Source organism: Pygoscelis adeliae, unplaced genomic scaffold, assembly GCF_000699105.1.
Source record: "Pygoscelis adeliae isolate BGI_AS28 unplaced genomic scaffold, ASM69910v1 Scaffold24, whole genome shotgun sequence".
Classification (NCBI taxonomy): domain Eukaryota; kingdom Metazoa; phylum Chordata; class Aves; order Sphenisciformes; family Spheniscidae; genus Pygoscelis; species Pygoscelis adeliae.
In genome coordinates this window covers 5,465,360-5,484,519 of record NW_008824806.1, presented here as the reverse complement: position 1 = coordinate 5,484,519, position 19,160 = coordinate 5,465,360, and positions in this window count along the sequence as shown.

Here is a 19,160-nt window from a genome sequence, read left to right as displayed (position 1 = left end):
TCTCTGAGGCAAGAGAAACCTCTTGTAGAACAAAAGATTTTTTCAAAATTAGTATAAATGGCAAAGCCTACCCTTTGACTGTATTTTTGAACTGGGCTAGCCTATGGATATCCATCCTTCAAAGAATATTCAGTAGACCTCTGATCTTGATAGCGGCTGCCAGATACCTGTGAAATACAGTGTCTCATGCAAGCTCTAATGCAGTGAAGGGAAGGAGCTCAGGCTGAAGCTGCATTATCACAGTTTTTAAACTGCAACCTCACTGCTCTGACAATGCACATTATTTTGATGTGTGAACATAGTACCATGAGGCCTCTTATCAACATGATCACCGTGCCAGTGGCAGTTTAGAAAACTTCAAAGCAGGCTGATAAATTTCCATAAAAGTCTTGCCAGCCCATAATCAGATGGCCAGGAGTTCCGAGTTGCACCAGAGATAAAAACTGATTATATTAATTTGTCCTCATTTGAACCAAGCAGTCCTACTGAAATCAGCAGTACCCATATGTATTAATATGAGTCCTTTGTCTGCAAGAGCTGTTTTTCTGCCAGTCCACAGATTTAGGGATTTTCTTCATTTCTGCTTCAAAGAGTGAAAATGAAAAGAGCAGAACATAAAACAAAAACTCAGAGGACTCCATGCCATTTAGATTGGAGTTATTTTTCTTTGGCAAGCCAAACCCTGCCTTTGGCCTTTATGTGACTTTCTCAAAGTCATAGTCCTCTCTTTCCTCTTCTAAAATTCAAAGGCAGTGCCTATTGTTGAGATACCATGCTCATACCCAGTTGCTTCTAAAGCAACTCTGCAAAAAATACTCTATAATTTTTCCAAATCTGGAAACTGAACATTTGTTTTATGACTTGTTCCCACCGGGAAGGATCCAAATCAAAAACCCTCCTCCCACCTCAATTTTGCATTTTAACTTTTCCCGGGCTGCCTCACTGGTACAGGCAGCTGCAAGCTCCAAAACATGGACATTTAATGTAATTGTATTTCTTAAGCTGGAAAGGTTTTACACCATAGGAGAGCTAATTAAAGTTATTTTGTAGTGAAGAAGAATGTCATAGAAACATCCAATTTAACTGAGGGGATGGAGAAAAAGCAAAAACCAAAAAAAGCTTGTTCTAAACTTACTTTACAGAGAAACTACCAATAAATTCAGAAGTTTTCTGTAATTTCATCTAGCTCCCTTTCCCTTCCCCTCACCCCCGCTTTATTAAATTAAAGGCCAGAAAGCCCCTTTTTGCCAGCTTTGCTCATCTTAGCTGATTAACGTAGTTACCATCTGTGTTTAACTAACGGGTACCTTTTTTTCTTTTTTCTTTTTTTTTTTTTTTTTTTTTTTTATGGAAATGTATTTCAGAAAGCCCTTCACCTTCACAGGAGGATACCTGGGAATGAAGGATCCGTCTTCATCCTCAGCAGGTTGCTGCCAACCATCCCCTGGTAGAAGTGCGTGCCCTTCTCCCAGCTTCCACGCCTGGCCCAGCGGAGCTGGAGCTGCATACCAGGCAGGACTCCAGAAGTGGTATGGCAATAGCGGCACTGCACAGCACCTGCCCCACAGCACTCAGGGATGGGATGGGACTAATTTGGCCAGGCACAGCACAGTGCAGATGCAATTGCTGCTCCTCCTGCCCCAACCTGTGGATGAAGGTAACGCCACAATGTTGGACAGCTGCTACAGCAGACCCTGCAGTTCCTATAAGCCCCATGTAGTGGTTTAATTTTTACAGTTGTTTACTTAAAGGCTTCATTTTTAATAACTCTGAGAGAAGGATCAAAGCAAAGCAGTGGAGCCTCTAGCATTTTCTCCTGCTTCCTTTCTGTCCTGGCACAAAGAGATGAAGACGGCATTTCCGCAAAGTCATGACTCAAGTATAAAAATAAAATTTACATTTATCATATTTGGAGGCAGCCAAGGAAAACTGATCTCATGGTATGAGCTCTAAGAAAGCTCAGGAGGGAGAAATTAAAATAATTAGTAGCAATTACTACCAAAATTATGGTACTGAATAGGACAGTGCCTAATAATGAGAGGTCGCAATTATTAATGCGCCCTTCTGTATGCTCATTTGTCTTCTCAGTATTGTAGTCATTTGTGTTGTCCTCTAGCACAGCAGGATCCCCAGCACCACTTTCCTTTCCCTTTTATAAGAAGTTCACGATAAACAAGGGTTCAACATGTTCAGAGCAGCAGTTTGTGCCTTCTGAGGGCTTGAAATAATATGGGCTTTTCTTTCAGTCTCTCTGTAAAAGCAACTTTACTGCATCTGAGCTTCATTGTCTTTCACTTTGTTATGTTACAAGGGAATGCGGCTAAGAGGTGAGTAAAACTGAGTTAATTTAGATTTTCACCCAAATAAATGGAACCAGAATCAAACTTTCCATTTTTCTTCAGGCACTTAGGATTTACGCACGCTAGGAAGGTTTATCAGTGGATTTTACTGATGGAGCTAATTTGAGCTACTGATGGAGCTAATATAGATATGACAACAAGAAACCCTTTTAATGTCATCACATTATAAAAATGCTTGCACAGCAGTAGAATCCACATAAGAATTTTTATCAAACTAGCCATCGTAATAAAACTAACACATGTATTTTGCGGTCTTAAAACTTGAAACTCAAGAGAGCCTTGAGAGGTCACCTACACCATCTGCCTACTCTGATACATTTCTACAGATGTATGGTAACTTGGATTCCTAAAAATCTGAAGTTTGTAATATTGGCCTGAGAGCAAATCAACACAAAGGCATGTTACTTCAAAATTCTTAATCAAAAAAAGGCATTTTGGGTCAACCCTTTTCTCCTTAATCAAAATGTTTTCTTTTAGCACAAATATGAAAGTAAACTTCAAAAAGTAAAATTAAAATGATAAATTACATTATTCTATTCCAGAAATTTCATAACGCATTATACCAACTCTAAGCCATTTTTCACAGCCGGCTCTCATTCAAATCAATATTGTCTTGAAGGATGTTTTGATTTCAACATCACAGGATTTTCCTGAGGACAAGTATTAAAAACAGTGTTGACCATATTAATTATTTCTTGCTTTAGCTAAAAGCGGACATAGCATTAAAAAACCCACAATGAGCATAGTACATTATGTTGTTTATAATCTAGAGATAACAACAAAGTTTTTAAAAAATCTAGAAGTCCAATGCAAGCTATTCTCAGGCAAATTAACTGTCTGATATGGTCTAGACAAACAGCAAACTTCCTCCCTTTCTGTAGGGGACCGTGTGCTGGTTTTCGCTGGGATAGAGTTAATTTTCTCCATAGTAGCTAGTATGGGGCTGTGTTTTGGATCTGTGCTGGAAACAGTGTTGATAATACAGGGATGTTTTCGTTACTGCTGAGCAGTGCTTACACAGAGTCAAGGCCTTTTCTGCTTCTCACCCCACCCCACCAGCGAGTAGGCTGGGGGTGCACAAGAAGGTGGAAGGGGACACAGCTGGGACAGCTGACCCCAACTGACCAAGGGGATATTCCATACCATATGACATCATGTTCAGCATATAAAGCTGGGGCAAGAAGAAGGAAGGGGGGGATGTTTGGAGTGATGGCGTTTGTCTTCCCAAGTAATGGTTACGCGTGATGGAGCCCTGCTTTCCTGGGGATGGCTGAACACCTGCCTGCCGAGGGGAAGTAGTGAATTAATTCCTTGTTTTGCTTTGCTTGCATGCATGGCTTTTGCTTGACCTGTTAAACTGTCTTTATCTCAACCCACGAGTTTTCTCACTTTTACCCTTCCGATTCTCTGCCCCATCCCACCGGGGAGGGAGTGAGCAACTGGCTGTGTGGGGCTTAGTTGCTGGCTAGGGTTAAACCATGACAGACAGACAGAAGTCCTCTTATAGATCCAGATGTGCCAGGCTACAGCCTCCACCAGAGGGCTGGCAGAGCAGTCTATCAGAGCACTCTAATTTACTTCAGGAAAAATCAATTAAGTTACCTTAAGTGACTTTAACTGGGAAACTGTTGGGGACAGTAATCACCAGTGATGAGTACACGAGAACAGCAACTTTTTCCATCAACACAGTCGTACCAAAGTGGGCATCTCTCCATTGCTTCAGCATTTGAGCCAAAACCCACTCAAGTCAACAAGATTTCCAGACTTAAAAAAGTAGAATTTAACCCTTGTTCAATCTGTGGCTATGAAATAATGCTTCTCTCAGCGTTTCTTTGTCATCCATTTCTATATATATTTCTTTGTTGCTTGGGCACTGTTATGATTGGGTAACCTAGACCGAAAGAGAATGTCTTGATAAAGTCAACACTGCATGTCTGAATCAGTACTACAGAAAACAACAAATGTCACTCTGCTGCTTCTGCCACTTCAGCACCACACCAAAGGTCACTAATTCCTCGGGAAGCTGCCATAAATAGCCTGCCTCTCATACAGAAATGTTCTACCAAAAATTTAACTCAGAGTCGCTTTATATTTTCACTATCAGTCATCAATACTTTTTGACAATCCTTTGCTAGAACACACTTTCCATCTTAACACCTTATTAATTCCATGGCTACATCTTTCCCCACACTCCCACAGTAATTCCAGGACTCCCACTCAAGTTTCACTGACACCAAGAAGTGTTTTCCACCATAACTAGATGGGAAACTCGCTTTGTAGTGATATAGCTCCTGTTGACAGAGCTGTGCTTCTGCCTGTTCCTCCCCAAAAGTTGAACTATACCAGCAAAGACCTTTTTCTATGTTAGTTTAAACTGAATCCACACTAGCACTTTTGCCAGTACTGAAATACTGCAGGGGAAAAAAATTTACATCCAAACCCACCAGTTCAATAGGAACAGAGGTTCCCCTGTGAGATACGGCCTCAGTTGAGCAGCAGCTTTGTCTCCTCTCGCACAGGCACCCTTGGTAGGAAACAAAAAAATGTCTCCTATGAGTGTTAATACAAATAGGGCACCTTGTAGTATATTGTTTGCTGCACACAACAGCCTATGCACATGAGGAAACAAATAATCTCAGAAGAGAGAAGACTGATCCTTTTGCATATTTACCAGCTGAACTACCTGTTTCAACAGAAAGTGCATGCATGTGTGTGTGTGCATGCAAGAAACAGGGAAATAAGGGAGAAAACATTGTGTCTTCAAGCCTTACTGCTCAATGTTGCAGTACTGGAATCCAGCTAGACATCCCCCAGCTGGAGAAACCTCCCTCATCTGCTGCCTGGTGGAACTGCTATAAAAATAAATAAATACTGAAGGGCTGTCTTCTGCACATCGCTGCTTTCTGACCTCTGTGAGTAAAGATGACTCTACCACAGCCAGCACAAGCCTCCAAAGATTATGGAGGATGTTTTCAAAGAAACAAAATGAGCACAGTAAACCTAACAAACACTGGAAAACATTACTGGGCAGCACAGTAAACACTGAAACGGAATAAATGAAGGGCTTTGCTTCAGGGAAAATACCGTGAGTAAAAGAAAAGGCAGATGAAAGCAGCCATTCAGAAACCGCATAATCAGATGTAGACATATCTTCAGAATATAATAAAATGAGGACATGAATCCCATATCCTGCCCTTCGCTCGATCAAACATGAACCTTGTTGGTTCAGAAATACAAAGGCTTAGAAGGAATTAGAGGATCTCACTAGATGGACCAGGTATTTAAGACCAAATAAAAAAAAAAGCACTGAAGATGCTTCTTTGAAACATTTCATACAGTCTTTTCATGCTTGCAAAAATTTATACCACTGGAAATAATCTAGGGAACAAAATTCAAGACATAAACCCTAAAAAGTATACTACCCAAGGGATGAATACTGTAATTATATAAAACCTGTTATGGTACTTAATAATGTGTAGCCTACCTGTAATCAAGAGGACTAACTCAGCAGGCAGAGAGCAAAATCTGTACCTTAATTTCTCTTCTTACTTAAATTAAAAGGCTCATTTTCTGTAGGATTTTCAAGGTCCTGGTAATCTTCAGACTTACCCTTGAATTCTTCATTTTCTTCTGCTGCTGAGCAAAGTCTTGTCTTCAAATTGGCAGCTTTGAACTGTTGCCTCAATGAATGATTGCAGCATCTTAAAGCCTGCAATGAAAACAGCAGCAGTTTAGGTGGAAAGCAAAATATGAGTAACAGGTAAATGTATCATGTAGTTTCTACTGTCATACTGTCCCTCCCTTACTAAAGGCCCTTTTCCACACCCTTCATCTTCATCCCACAATTACTGACGTATTTTCTTCTTGTTTCTCATTCTTCCAGGAATGCTGCTAAGGTACAAGGTGCTTTTTGGGACAGCAGGATCACAGTGGAAAGATTTGCGCTCATTTCTCAAAATGGTGGAGCCTATATTAAAAATTTCCTCACACGCATCTATTCAGCCTATATTTCTATTCTTTTCTGTTCTATTTCTCCTGTTGAAGCTGGTTAAGGTACTGGAAAAATTAGTTGAACAAGTGGAAAAGTTTGAATATGCTTATTTAAAGTCCATCTCTGTATTCAGCTTTGGTATCTGAGTTTTGCTGACTCAGGTTTGCTGATTGAAACTTTGCTAACTTGAAACTTTTCAGCCAGTGTTTAGTCACAGGTCAGACTTTTATTCAGTTGAGTCAGCACTCACTCACCAAAAGATTTGAAAGTAAAAATTATGGGCTATGCTTCGAAAGCAGCATAGACATCTTCTATTCAGATTAGACACAACGTCCCAGCGCTAGGCAGCTAAGCCCTCTGTGTAGTACGGTGAGTAATTTGGCATGGCATCTACAACTCTACTGCAGCTGTCAGCAAGTAGGAAAAGATAAAAATACATCTTAAATCTCACCTTCAATGTGCTCCTGCCAGACACGGCATCACAGACTTTTTCCTAATTTAGATATTTTTGTGTTTCCTTGTACAGATAGAACAGTGTGGGAATGCTGTGCCACTTCCACATACATGCCAGAAGAAAAATGGCCACAACTGGTGACCTAGCTAAGTGATGAAAGTATCTACCACGGATGTTGAAGACCTATGCTCTGATTTCCTACCTCAAAATTTTTCATGTGTTGCATAAAGAAGCCTTGGAGCAGGGAGGAAACCTGTGTCTCCCTTCACCTAAGCAAATGCTAGCTTTATTGGGCAAGAGAGTCCCGTCGAGGCTTACTTTATATCTGGTTCAATAACTGCTGAATTCTTCCTTGAGCAGTGGCACAACTTCTGAAGGAGGTGTGGATGGTGCCTGCGCCACAGAGTTGCCCATAGGTCTAATCCTCTTGAGGTGGTAGGAGCTAGAGTCCGAGGAGACCATCAAGGCTGTGCAGACATTGCTGACGTTTCCCCGACTCACATAAGTGCTTCTGAGAACCCAGCCCCAGCCCTTGAAAATTGACCTGGAGATCATTAGGGAGCCAGCAAAGTGCCTGGTGCATGGATTGATGTTTTCTGAGAACTGCTGCAAAGGAAGCGGGCGGCTGCATCTGCCAGCTGCAGCTTTTTCAGATCCTGCTTTCAAGCCAGGATGAATGTTGTTGTGATAATCGAGTATGCAGGCAGCGGAGACATCTGACTAGGACAGGTCCTAACTGGAAATGATGGGATGCATTGCTTTTTGCAGGTAGGGGATCCAGCATCAGCTGGGCTTATAGGCAGTCTCATCTCTTGCAGGCTCCCCTAAAGTGCAATGCAGTTAATATTGCAAGTAAACCAGGATTCTGGTTGCACAGCAAGAGGAATGTGTCCAACTGGCAGGGAGAATAAATACTTCTCCGAACAGGCAGTAATCAGTTAACATTACTCTAAAACAAACATTGAGAAAGCACAGCACTTTAGCAATTAAAGGTCCAAATTTGCAAAATTAATTAGTGTTTCCCACAGCATAGCACCCTACTTATGAACAGCTCTATTGTAAATGTATGATGCTCTAATATGAAAAGAGAGCATTCTTATGTTAATTATCTAATTAACTAATCTGGGCACAATTAGCAGCTGAAACAGCACAGCATTACACTATCTTCCTTCTCTTCCGGATTCAAGATTGCCTTTAAATACGTACTTTCAAGTGGCAGGGGACCCTGGTGATAGAGCTTGCTACCACATTAACCAGACCTTGGTGCCAGCAGAAGTTCCAATGAGCAGGCACTGAAACAAGAGAGGGAGAAATATCTTTGGCACATTATTTAGGAGAGGTAGAGTCAGCTATTTAAACCCACCCCCAAAGTTAGCCTGCCCTCCAGGAAAGCCATCCTTGTCCCTTCACAGAAAGTCAGAGTGAAATGCTCAAGAATACAGTCGTCTGTTTCTCTGCCCCTCTGGAAACCCAACGCCACTTAACAAGACCTCCCTGACACCAGTATTTTCCAAAGGATGGCTCAGTGGCTATTTCAGAGGTCTGAAAATAGACAGTCTGTCTCATTCATTTCTACTTTGCTGCCAGGATAGCTATTGACTTCACTAAAGTTTACTGTGTCATGAAGAGAAGAATTAGAGAAACCGCGTGCAGATCTCTGACAAAAACATACCAGAGAGAAGTACGTTTGCTGAAAACAGTCTAAATCACCCTCAGAGGATGGCTTAGACAATGTCTCAAAGTCCTGCCTCACCTTCCATTACAATGATCCTAAAACAGGGGTAGAAATGTAAAGTAAAATATTTATTTCAACATTTTCACATTTGTATGTTTCCGCATCTGCTTTAGATAGCATTTTTTATTTAGGAAATTGATTTTCTGTTCAGTAATTAAAAAAAGGAGAAAAAGGTAACATAAGCTGAGAGTGAAAAGTTCTATACTGAATTGTACAAAATGTTGATCAACTAAAACTTTTTTGCTTTATCTTCCTTTTGGGTGTTTTTGCTTTTAGGGTTCTATTTGTTTGTTAGTTCATTTTTTAATATAGGAAGGAGGATTTTCCATTAAAGAAAGAGTTTGGGTAGATATACTGTAATGTTCCCCCTCTCTCAATTTTTCAGTGCTCTCCAAGAAAGAGAGGTGTAGTCACACACCTTTGCCTATGCAGTGCAGGGTTGTTTTTGAGACAGTGCTGATCTATTGTGCATTATAGAATTACAAAATAATTTATGTTGGAAAGAACCAGAGTAGGTCATCTAATCCAACACCAGCAAGACTAGCTAGATCAGCTTACTCAGGACTTGTCCTATTGAGTTCTGAGCATCTCCAAGGATGGAGAATCCAGCACTTCTCCGGCCAATCAGCTCCACCTTTTGCTGCTCTTACAGTGAAAAAAATTTCTTAATAGCTAACTGGAATTTCCTGGCTTCCAAGTTGTGTCTGTTGCCTTTTGCCCTTTCACTATGCGTCTCCCATAAGAGTCTGAATTCATCTTCTCTACAGCCTCCCAATAGGCAGCTGCAGACAGCAATGAGACCTCCCTTCAGCTGTCCCTTCTCCATGCTAAAATAAACCAGTTGCCTCAGCTTCTCCTTCTACAACACTTGCTCCACCCCTGATCACCCTGGTGGCCCCTCCATTGGACTTGCTCCAGGTGGTCAATGTCTTTCTTGTGCTGAGAAATACAAAACTGGACTCAGTACTCCACCTGACCTCTGACTGGTGCTGAGTGGAGGGGAACGATCACTTCCTGCAGCCTGCTGGCTGCACTCTTGCCAACACAGCTTCATAGAGATGCTCTGGGTTCGGAAGGTTACAATGCAGCACTCTGATGGACAGGTTCTGAGAAACCTGAGCTAATATTGAGGTTGACCTGGCCTTCACAAAGCAAGGATGTAGTAGGTCTTCTTCAGATGTCCCTCCAAATGAGGTTGGCATGCAGGTCTGTGCAGCTCCTCAGTGGGTTGCAGTCACAGGCACTCACCTCCAGCACAGGTCAGCCCTTGCACACAGGAGCCCAAAGAGTATATCTACATGGAGCAGCACAGACTTTGCTCAGAGTCTGCGCACTCCAGACTGATCCCTGCTTCATCTCAGGGACCACAGCACACCCTGAGTCAATAAATCCCACAGGGAGAAAGAATGAATCATCTCAGCAACAGCATTGCACTAATGAAACTCTAAAACATCCAGCTGAAAGCTGCCTTGCACACCCTCAGGTCCAAGGAGAGGCACTTGCATTTGTCCATACTCATCTGAGTAGACATGACCAGAGCCTGAGACCATGAACAGCCCATGTGCAATGCAGGGGGAAAAAAGCTAAACAAGAACAAAAAAAAAGAGAGAGACTTGGCTCTTAAACAATGACTCATGAATTAGCCACACAAATCATTGCATCTCATAACCTCTATAAGCCAAAAAAGAATAAACTACTTCAACCATATAAAATTCCACCATATCAAGAATCAACCATAACTGACTGATAGGATGACAAAGAGAACTGCCTGCCTTTGCTGTGGGATAAATCAGCATACTTAATATATGCTACCAGGTGCAACCACATTTCCATGTGCTTTATTTAAGCCTTGCATGATTTGTATAAAGAACATAAGAACCCTTTGAAACTCTCCCGCTGTCCCAGAAATGACACCTCATGACCATGAGGTACTCTGGATACCTTTACTACACTATTCCTAAAGCAAAATATTTGGGTTTGTAGAATCTTTTCTTACAAGCCGTAATGAGCCTAGACACCTACCAGTTCTCCAGTCAGATACAGAAGTCAAAGCAACCTCCTGCCTAAGCTCTGCAAGGAAACCATCACCTCAGATGCTAGGTCTTGCACAACACAGCAGGGCTCAAGTGTGCATGGTGGCCTCCAAACACCATGTGAATAATTGTCCTACCTACACATAAGAAATTACTGTACCAAGAATCCTGGATAATGCTTTATCAAATACCTTTATTTCAGGAAAATTCTCACCTCTTTTGGGGAACACAAAGCCACAGGTGCTTTAGGGGCACAAAACCCAATTTGCGACAGCGAGTTTTCAAGCTAGAGGCACTAGCATACAGCTATATGTCTTAGTATGGATTTTACCACTGTACAGAGCCTCTTGAGTTCCACTAAGGAATTACAAGGACACCAGGGCATCCAGTAAGGCATCCGTTTACAGACACAAAGCCTGATTTTTGTCTGGAAACAGCCATTTCAGAATTTCTTCCTTAACCACGTAATTATGGAAAATATGTAGAAAAACAGCACCCTGTGACTTACATTACAAATTGCTATGAAGCAACAATGTTTGAATTTTGCTATGCTGAGTGCAAACTTTTATCATCAGACCAGGGGAAAAAATATTTATCACAGATACATAAGAGATACTCATGACCTGCTTATGGATATCCCACTAGCTGGAAAAAAGACACCGTGCAGTGTTAATCAGACACATGATTTTCTGGTTCATTTCTTGAGCATGAGTCTTGACTTGATTTTTTTTGGTAAAGTACTTTTCGGTGAAATAAGTCATGAAAGTACTGAAATTCATCCTCTTTTGGGACATCTAAGTGAGTGTTTCCAAATTCCTTACATTAACACATCAGTAGAATTTGTTACAAATATTACTAGTTTGTGCCAGAAAGTTTATAACAAGATGCTGGCTGGCTACCAAACCACTAACCCTCTAGGACTGGCTTAGGGACAATTCAGTATGTTATTTAATGAAAGAGAGTATATGGCCTATGAAGGCCTGGAAGACTTATTTTACAACGTGGCTTGCTTACTCAGTGATCTAGCTTGGCAGCTCGCCGCTCAGAGAGGGACCCCACCCAGGCCAGCTATGCTAAGACCAGACTATCATCTGAGCCATTGACCCTCCTATTTGGCTCAGATTGCCACCAATTGCATTCAGACTCTCTATTTTAAAATAAAGGCAAATGATGTGCACAGATATCACCCTTTATATAGGATGGAGTGCTGATGCCCTGCTCCCATTCAGCAAGCGATTATAAAGGGCACGAGCTGCATTTTAGCGGTAAAGCTGAACTTCTGGTAATGCTTACTGATACTTCATTTTAGGGTTTGGGTTTTTCTCCTTTTTCTAAGAGGAAGATCAATACCATACTTTTCTCCCCCATACTGTCTTTCATCCTAAAATTCTTCCCAGTTTAAACATATGTTTACAGTAATATTTTTTTTAATCCGTTCCTGAGCTATGGGAATACAGAAACACTGTGGTGTAATGTGCAGAACATCACTGCTTCTTAATTGAAGCTGGGAAGCAGTGAATATTGCCTTTACCTGGAACTACAAAGGTAATTAAAATAGCTGGAACATCAGGTTAATTAAAAACCCCTCTCTGACCTAGGAAGATTGTTACTGAGTCCAAATGATCAGATCCCTCCTTTAAGATCATCCACGTAAAGCAGTTTTTTGTATAAAAGGACACTGGTACTTTTCACATTTAAAAAAAATAAAATAAGTGTTCAGATCCTGACAAGGTGTTTCTGGACTCAAAGATGTTTGTGCATGATGATTCTTCATGCAAGCTAACAACTGTATTTCTGTAAATCTCTGTTTCCTTAAACTATTACTCCCCCTCCCCACCCCCCGCCAGGTGCTCCTCTTTGATTTAAGACTACAACTGAGTTAGTTTTAGGATTATTTTACAGCACAGAGCAAAACCAGTGTCAAGGACCCGATGAGCACATAGGAGGCTGTTATTGATGAGTTATCATGTAATCACCGTAAAGAGGCTGTGCATTCTGCTCTTTTCCTCCTCCCTTTGAGGACTGACACATCAGAGGTTTCATGGCACTTTCAAAAACTATCTTATTAATTTTTCTCTAATGTCTGCCACACTGCTTATGCCAAGGACTTTCCTGACTAGCAACAACTGCAAGCCTAATGAAGACTTTCTAGAAATCTCCTTCAGATTTGAGACATAAGTCAGGAACATCATGTACCGAAATGAGCAAAATGACTACCAAGACCTCAAGGTACCTGGCATTTACAACGTGGCAACCTTCAGCAGCCAGAGGGGAGAAAGTGCAGCTCTCCTCCTCCAACAATTCACATTCAGAGTAGCTGCCTGGCTCTTTTCTCTCCCCTGCTAAATCAAATTCACTGTTATTCTTGTAGTTTAGATAGTACTGGAATAACAGTGTCTTTAAAATACACATGTTCTCCAGAGATGTTTACCACTAAATCTTTTTTGTCTCTATTTCACTAATTAACACTGGTACAACAGATTAAGTCATCCATGGGTTTGTGTTCTGCTTTACTGGTGTTTAAGCCACACGTTGATATTCATCTTTTGGAACCAAAATGCGGCAATAAGCAAGACAATATATTTCAGCTCATCTTAGAGCAGCAATTCTCAGTCCCTAATGGGGCAGGGTAATACCTCTTAGGGGATGAGAGAAGCCTCGTAAACGCTGCTCCCACCCTGTCCATCTCCACCGCTGAAAGTTTTCTCCATTCTGGCAGCCATGGGAGGAGAGTGGTATTTATTTTATGTCAGTAGGAACATGGGGATGAGATAGGGTGAATGGGAAAGGGTCAAAAGGCAATGGCTGCTTGCATGGTGATGACTATCTGATTGGATTGATTTGATTAATCCTCTTCCTCGTCGCTGGGCAATGGTCAGCTGAACCAATGCAACCAGCTGAACTTGTGCAACCATGCCAGAACTAGAGAAAAGGCTGCTTTTCCTCTTTGTGGAGTTCCCCAGGCCCAACAGCTCAGGTGAGGCCACTTTTAGCCTGAAATGTGAGAAGCTGGGTTGTGAGGGAGAGATCTCTGCGGAGTTTGAAGTGGCACAGAGACCAGGGTAACCATGAGAGAGGGGCAGGTTCTGGATACAGACATCATGAGCAAGCTTGGCTCAAGGGGTGCTGCAAACCCCCACTGGAAGGTATTTGCAGGATTCAGTAGGGGACAAGGCCAGCTTTGGTGGAGCTTGTTCTCGCGACAACAGGAGAGACAACAAAGCACACAGCATTTTGCTCTATGGAAGCCACAGGGCTGCAGACAGGTGCAGAACAAGAGTACTGACATGGGAGTAGAAAACCAGCAGGATGGAGTCCAAAGTATTACAGCAAATAGGAACGGGGAGGTGGGCATCATGTAAAACATGCACAAGATGCTAACTTTGAAAGTCACATTGCATGTCTGGCTGTGGCAGGCATGCTTTTGAGGTACTAGCTTTCAGGGATGTTCTTTAATCCGTTTGTACTATGCAATGAACATTCATACCCTATTAAAATATTCCTTCCCCATTGTCTACTTAAAATCCATTGTTTTCCCTAATAGACATGAAGAGTTTGAAAATATTATTTTGGTGTGAATCCAGCAATCCTGAACTTTCTCCTGCTATTTTGATCATGAGGACATAGCAGTAGGGACAGGCCTGTGACAGCTACCACCTCATGTGACATGGGGCACACAGGTTGCACAAGGCTGTGCCAGTGACATTTTTCTTCCCACTTTTTCAGTCCTACTGCCCAGTAAATCTGCATCTGAGATAAACGGCAGAAGTACCGCTATAAAAACATCTCTCAGTACCAGAGTGATACAGAAGTCAGTGGAACACCTATTTTTTGTCACAATTCTTTCCATCTTTATGTCCAATCCAAAATAAATAAATAAAATTTAAAAATACCGTTGAAAATAATGAAGTCCCTCTTACCCAGTTCAGCCAGTGTCTCCAAAGAACTGGAAATAGTTAAATTGATATTTATGCAATTCATCCCAACTCTGCAGCCTACCATCACCCAAAGAAAACTTCCCCTTATAGAAGAGGGGAAGTTTATCTAGCTGCAGTCTTGGATTACCTCAGTTCAGTCCTAAGGCAATACCGATGCCAATTATATGATACATGTACCATACATCTTTAAATTATCTGTAAAAAATCCCTGAGAAATAATTTTTACTGTCATTCTAATCAGACATTGAAAATACAGCTGACACGCTTCCTTACCTGTTGGTATGAAATTAAACTTTTGATGTGTTTGGTAACAGGTTCATTCTTCTGTGTGTATTAGTTATACAATTAGTACAGCAATCATGGATTTACTCAGGTCTGTAAGAAGACTTTAATTCCTTTACTAAACACCAGTTAGCCTACATGCTTCCACATCACTTGAAGTGTTAAAGCAACTGCTCATCTCCCTCCACGTCCTCCCTTTACATTAGGGCTGTTTTTGACCCTCTGGGTTTTCACTAAATTCTTTGTGGTCAATAAGTGCCAGTTAATCTTATGCAATCTCTTGTCTTTTGTACAAAGAGCCAAACAAATAAAAATTGTAATTTCACTCTAAAGGAACAGGATTTTTTTTTTAAATCTGAATAATTTTCATAGAGGCAGAAAACTTTTTTTCCTTCAGTCTGTAGAGCCTGAACATTGGATGACTAACTAAGGCAACTGCAAATGGTTGAGACTTTTCAACCATCTTCGACCAAAGAGGTTTTTCAAACCCTGCTATCCAACTCAAGTCGACTTACCCAGTTTTAAAAAGTACCATTTTGCCTAATCCATTAATTGTGTAGACAAGCCAATGTGATATCTTCGTTAACTCACCTCCACATTAATGTCATCCTTGCCACTGTGGATGTCACCAGTCTAGATCCCAGTACCCCTCCCCAAGGTGGCATCATAACCTCTTTTAGTATGTTCAGAGAACATAACCACTAACCAGAATTTCAGCTTTTCCACCTGATTTAACTCACAACAAACTTTAATGAAATAGCACTCTTCATAGAACTGTCTCTAAACGCCTAAATCTTCCTATGATCATCATGAGGAGTGGTAGCCTACAAACTGCCTCTTGTTAGAAAAAAAATATTAATAGAGCATTAAACCTACCTCCATGAAATCAGCAGACATATGAGAAAAAAAATTATGTACAGACATACTCTCAATTCTGTCCATTTTTTTCTAAAGAGAACATTCAAAATGTCCACCTTAATGAACGCAAAAGGACTTTGAACCTCGCCAGAACATTACTCTGAAGAGCTTACTTATCATCCTAACCTAAGACCTATACAGATAATTAACTGTAAGACAACCCTATTCTAAAGAAAGTTTCTCAAACTTCCCCTCCTAGCAGCATCCCAACTTCGCTAAAGTCATCTCAGATGTAAACCTTTACAAACCAGGAACCTGACCATGCCTGAGGAATAAATGCAGGACCTGACAACACATCTCCACAGCCACCAGCGTGGATCCCACAAACACACACCCTGGGAGGCATATGACCATGGAATGCACCTTTTTCCCTCATTGAAACGACTCTTGTGAAACCAAGTAATCACTGTTTCCCAGAGCAAACTCACAAGTAAAACAATACAGGACACTAACACCCAGGTACCAATAGGAGAGCACTTTTCACAAAAAAAATATTACACCTCTGGTTTCTTAATCCTGTTACTCAAGAGAGATGTGAACCTTCAACACCAGCCTGGAAATAAAAGTTCATAATTCTACTGGCTACTTGAAATATATGGATTCACTAGAGCTACAAGCTTTATATCACATTATAACTTTCCCCACTACCTACCACACACTCACCATTGCTTGTACCATGGACAGCCCTGACCCTCTATTGCCAACCTCAACATTACTTCTCAGTGATTGCTGAAACAATGGAAGCGTCACCTGAAAATTACACTGACTGCAAGAAGACAGACGGAGGTTTGATTTAAGTACACTTCTACACAGATGACTACCTCCAAGGGAGGCAAAGGAGAAATCCACATTAGGAAAGTTTCCCATACTATGACTGAATAAAAGAATGGGCATAGTATCATGGAAAGAATTTGGGGACTTTGAACAAAGACATTTCTTCATTTAAAGCTTCATGATATTAATGTTTTGGGGGTTTTATTGCATTCAAGGTAGCAGAATTTTTGTAGTCTTTGAAAAGAAAGAACTTTTCTTCAAACGAACATCTGGCTCCATCCTCAATTTCCTTCATCAGAAGAAAATACATTTGCCAAGTGCTTATGCAAAAAGAGAGGTAACAGTAATAGAGTTGGATAAAAGAGATCAGCAACATATAGTAGACTTTCTAAAAAAAGTCCCTCCTACAGTTACACATGGGATATCTGATTTGGGATCTACTGTAGGATAAAGCTCTAAGGTAAAGCCATGCTAGGCAACTGAAGAAATAACAGAGTGACAAACACCAACACAAAACACAGCTATATTCCAAAGGAGTCTGTTAAAAATGACACAAGCTCATTCACACTTTGAAATCTAATCATTTGGTTCATTCCCTCCGTTCTATTTCAGCCAGGATATCTGTAAGACATTTACCCACCGTTAAATTGGTAGCCGCCTTTGAGAAAAACTGATCAAGTCATGACCACTACTTTTCTTTTATCATTCAGGGAACAAGTAATTCTGAACTGTATTACGGTAAGCTTTCTGATTTGAATTTTGTTTTCTGGTTCTCTTTGCTTTTTGTCTGCTGTCATTTTTTTCCTGGGGATATATTTTGCCACTTGGGAAGTTCTGAGAAGATAAAACACTGTGCGATTAAAAATTCTTAACTGTCCAAAGCATGTGTGTTTGCATTTGTGGAGGCTCTATATTTATTCTCTGTCTCCCTGGAAAAGCTCCTAGCTTTTTTCTTTCTAGCTCATCTCTGGCACTTCATTTGTAACATACTACAGGCTTCCAAAGACAGATGCAACAAAAAAAGGGAGAGAAAAAATGCTGAGTTCATCACCATAAATTATTGATGTTTCTTCTACTTAACTTACTCATCAGGATTCATTGTTAATGAGGTGTGGATTTTAGTTTTAAATTTGCCATGCAGCACTGCAAGCATTCAATGTGAAGCACTGCATTAAAAAGGATTTCTCCCAATGTGTGTCTCTGGTTCCATTTTCTGCAGTAGGTTTCTGCAACTGTGCCTTGGCAGGCACTGGTGGTATTTATCCACAGCACAAAATGCAATAAGAAACAGAAAGACAAGAGGAAGATTTTTATTATGTAACTGATAAAATACAGAAACAGATGCTGTGCGATTGCTCTGGAATTAGTTGATTTATTTAAAGGGTTAATTGACTCATTGTATTCCTGTGGGGTAAACTGGAATTCAGATGAATTTCAGTGATCCAGCATCTGGGAGCACCAGGAAATCCGCCAACCTATATTACTGAATTTTCATCTTCCAGTTTGCAACTATGTTAAATTAGGGTCAGATGCTGCTGCTGTTGTCGTTCCTGATGGTGGACTCCCACTGCCTTTAACAGAAACAGAAGCTGGCTTGTAGGCTGGGGTCAGTACTGGGATGTTCTCAGTTAAACAGCCAAAGCGAAAACTGGGAGGGAGGTGGGAGTGAACTGGTTTGGCTTTACCCCAGAGGAAGTTTCCACCAAAGCACGCTAAAAAAATAAAATGGGATGGCAAATTGATTCGCTTTAGGGTTTTTCTGGAGGGCTCCAGCAGTTGCCTGACCATCTGAACCAAAACCAGTAGGAACTTTATCAATGACTGCGGGAGGATCAGGCATAAACCAGTGTGGCATCTTTTTGAAAACTCCACTTGGCCCATTGTGCCACAAGGCTTCCCAGGACTGAACGTCACTTGCAGGGCTCCACACAGCACCTACATACCTTCTGATACAGCTATCGGCCCCAGACATCTGCGCAGGAAGAGCAGCCCAAGGCTGAGAGGCTGAAGCTTGAAATCCTGGTTCATCATCTACTTCCTGTGGGACTTCGGGAAACCTGTGTTGTCTGACTGTGCCACAGCTCTTTATCTGTAAATTAATACTAGCAGTTCACTGCCTTAAAGATCTATTGCAGGGATAAATACATTATAGCTTATACAAAGGGTACAAGATCAAATGAGTAGCTAAGACAGGCCGACATGAACATCTTGGGGTTTTTTTCATCCTAAATCAGGCAAACTAGCAATTAAAGTGGCCTTTTTCTGCTACATAGTAAGGGGGGGGGGGGGGGGGGGGAGGAGAACACTTAAAAAGCTGCTCCTAAAAATATAAAATGTATTTTAATTATGAAGGGGAATTAATTTTAGATTGACTGAGGAAAATCTCATGGGGCATCCAGCCAACCCATCCATCTCCTATCACCAGAGAATTTCAGCTTTCCAAACAGACCTGTAACATTCCACTTCTCGGGGTCTTCTCTGAATACTGAGCTTATTATCTTTCGACTCCTTCATTATCTGTCACTGTCATAAAAAGCAGCATATACTCCTAAGGAAATTAAACGCTGAAGAAAAAAATGTATTAGGCTATCTAATCACCCTTCCCCTCCCCTTTCCAGGGTTTCTCCCTACCGTATTGTCTTTGCCCTTCAGCCACACGCAAAACCTTGTCAGCT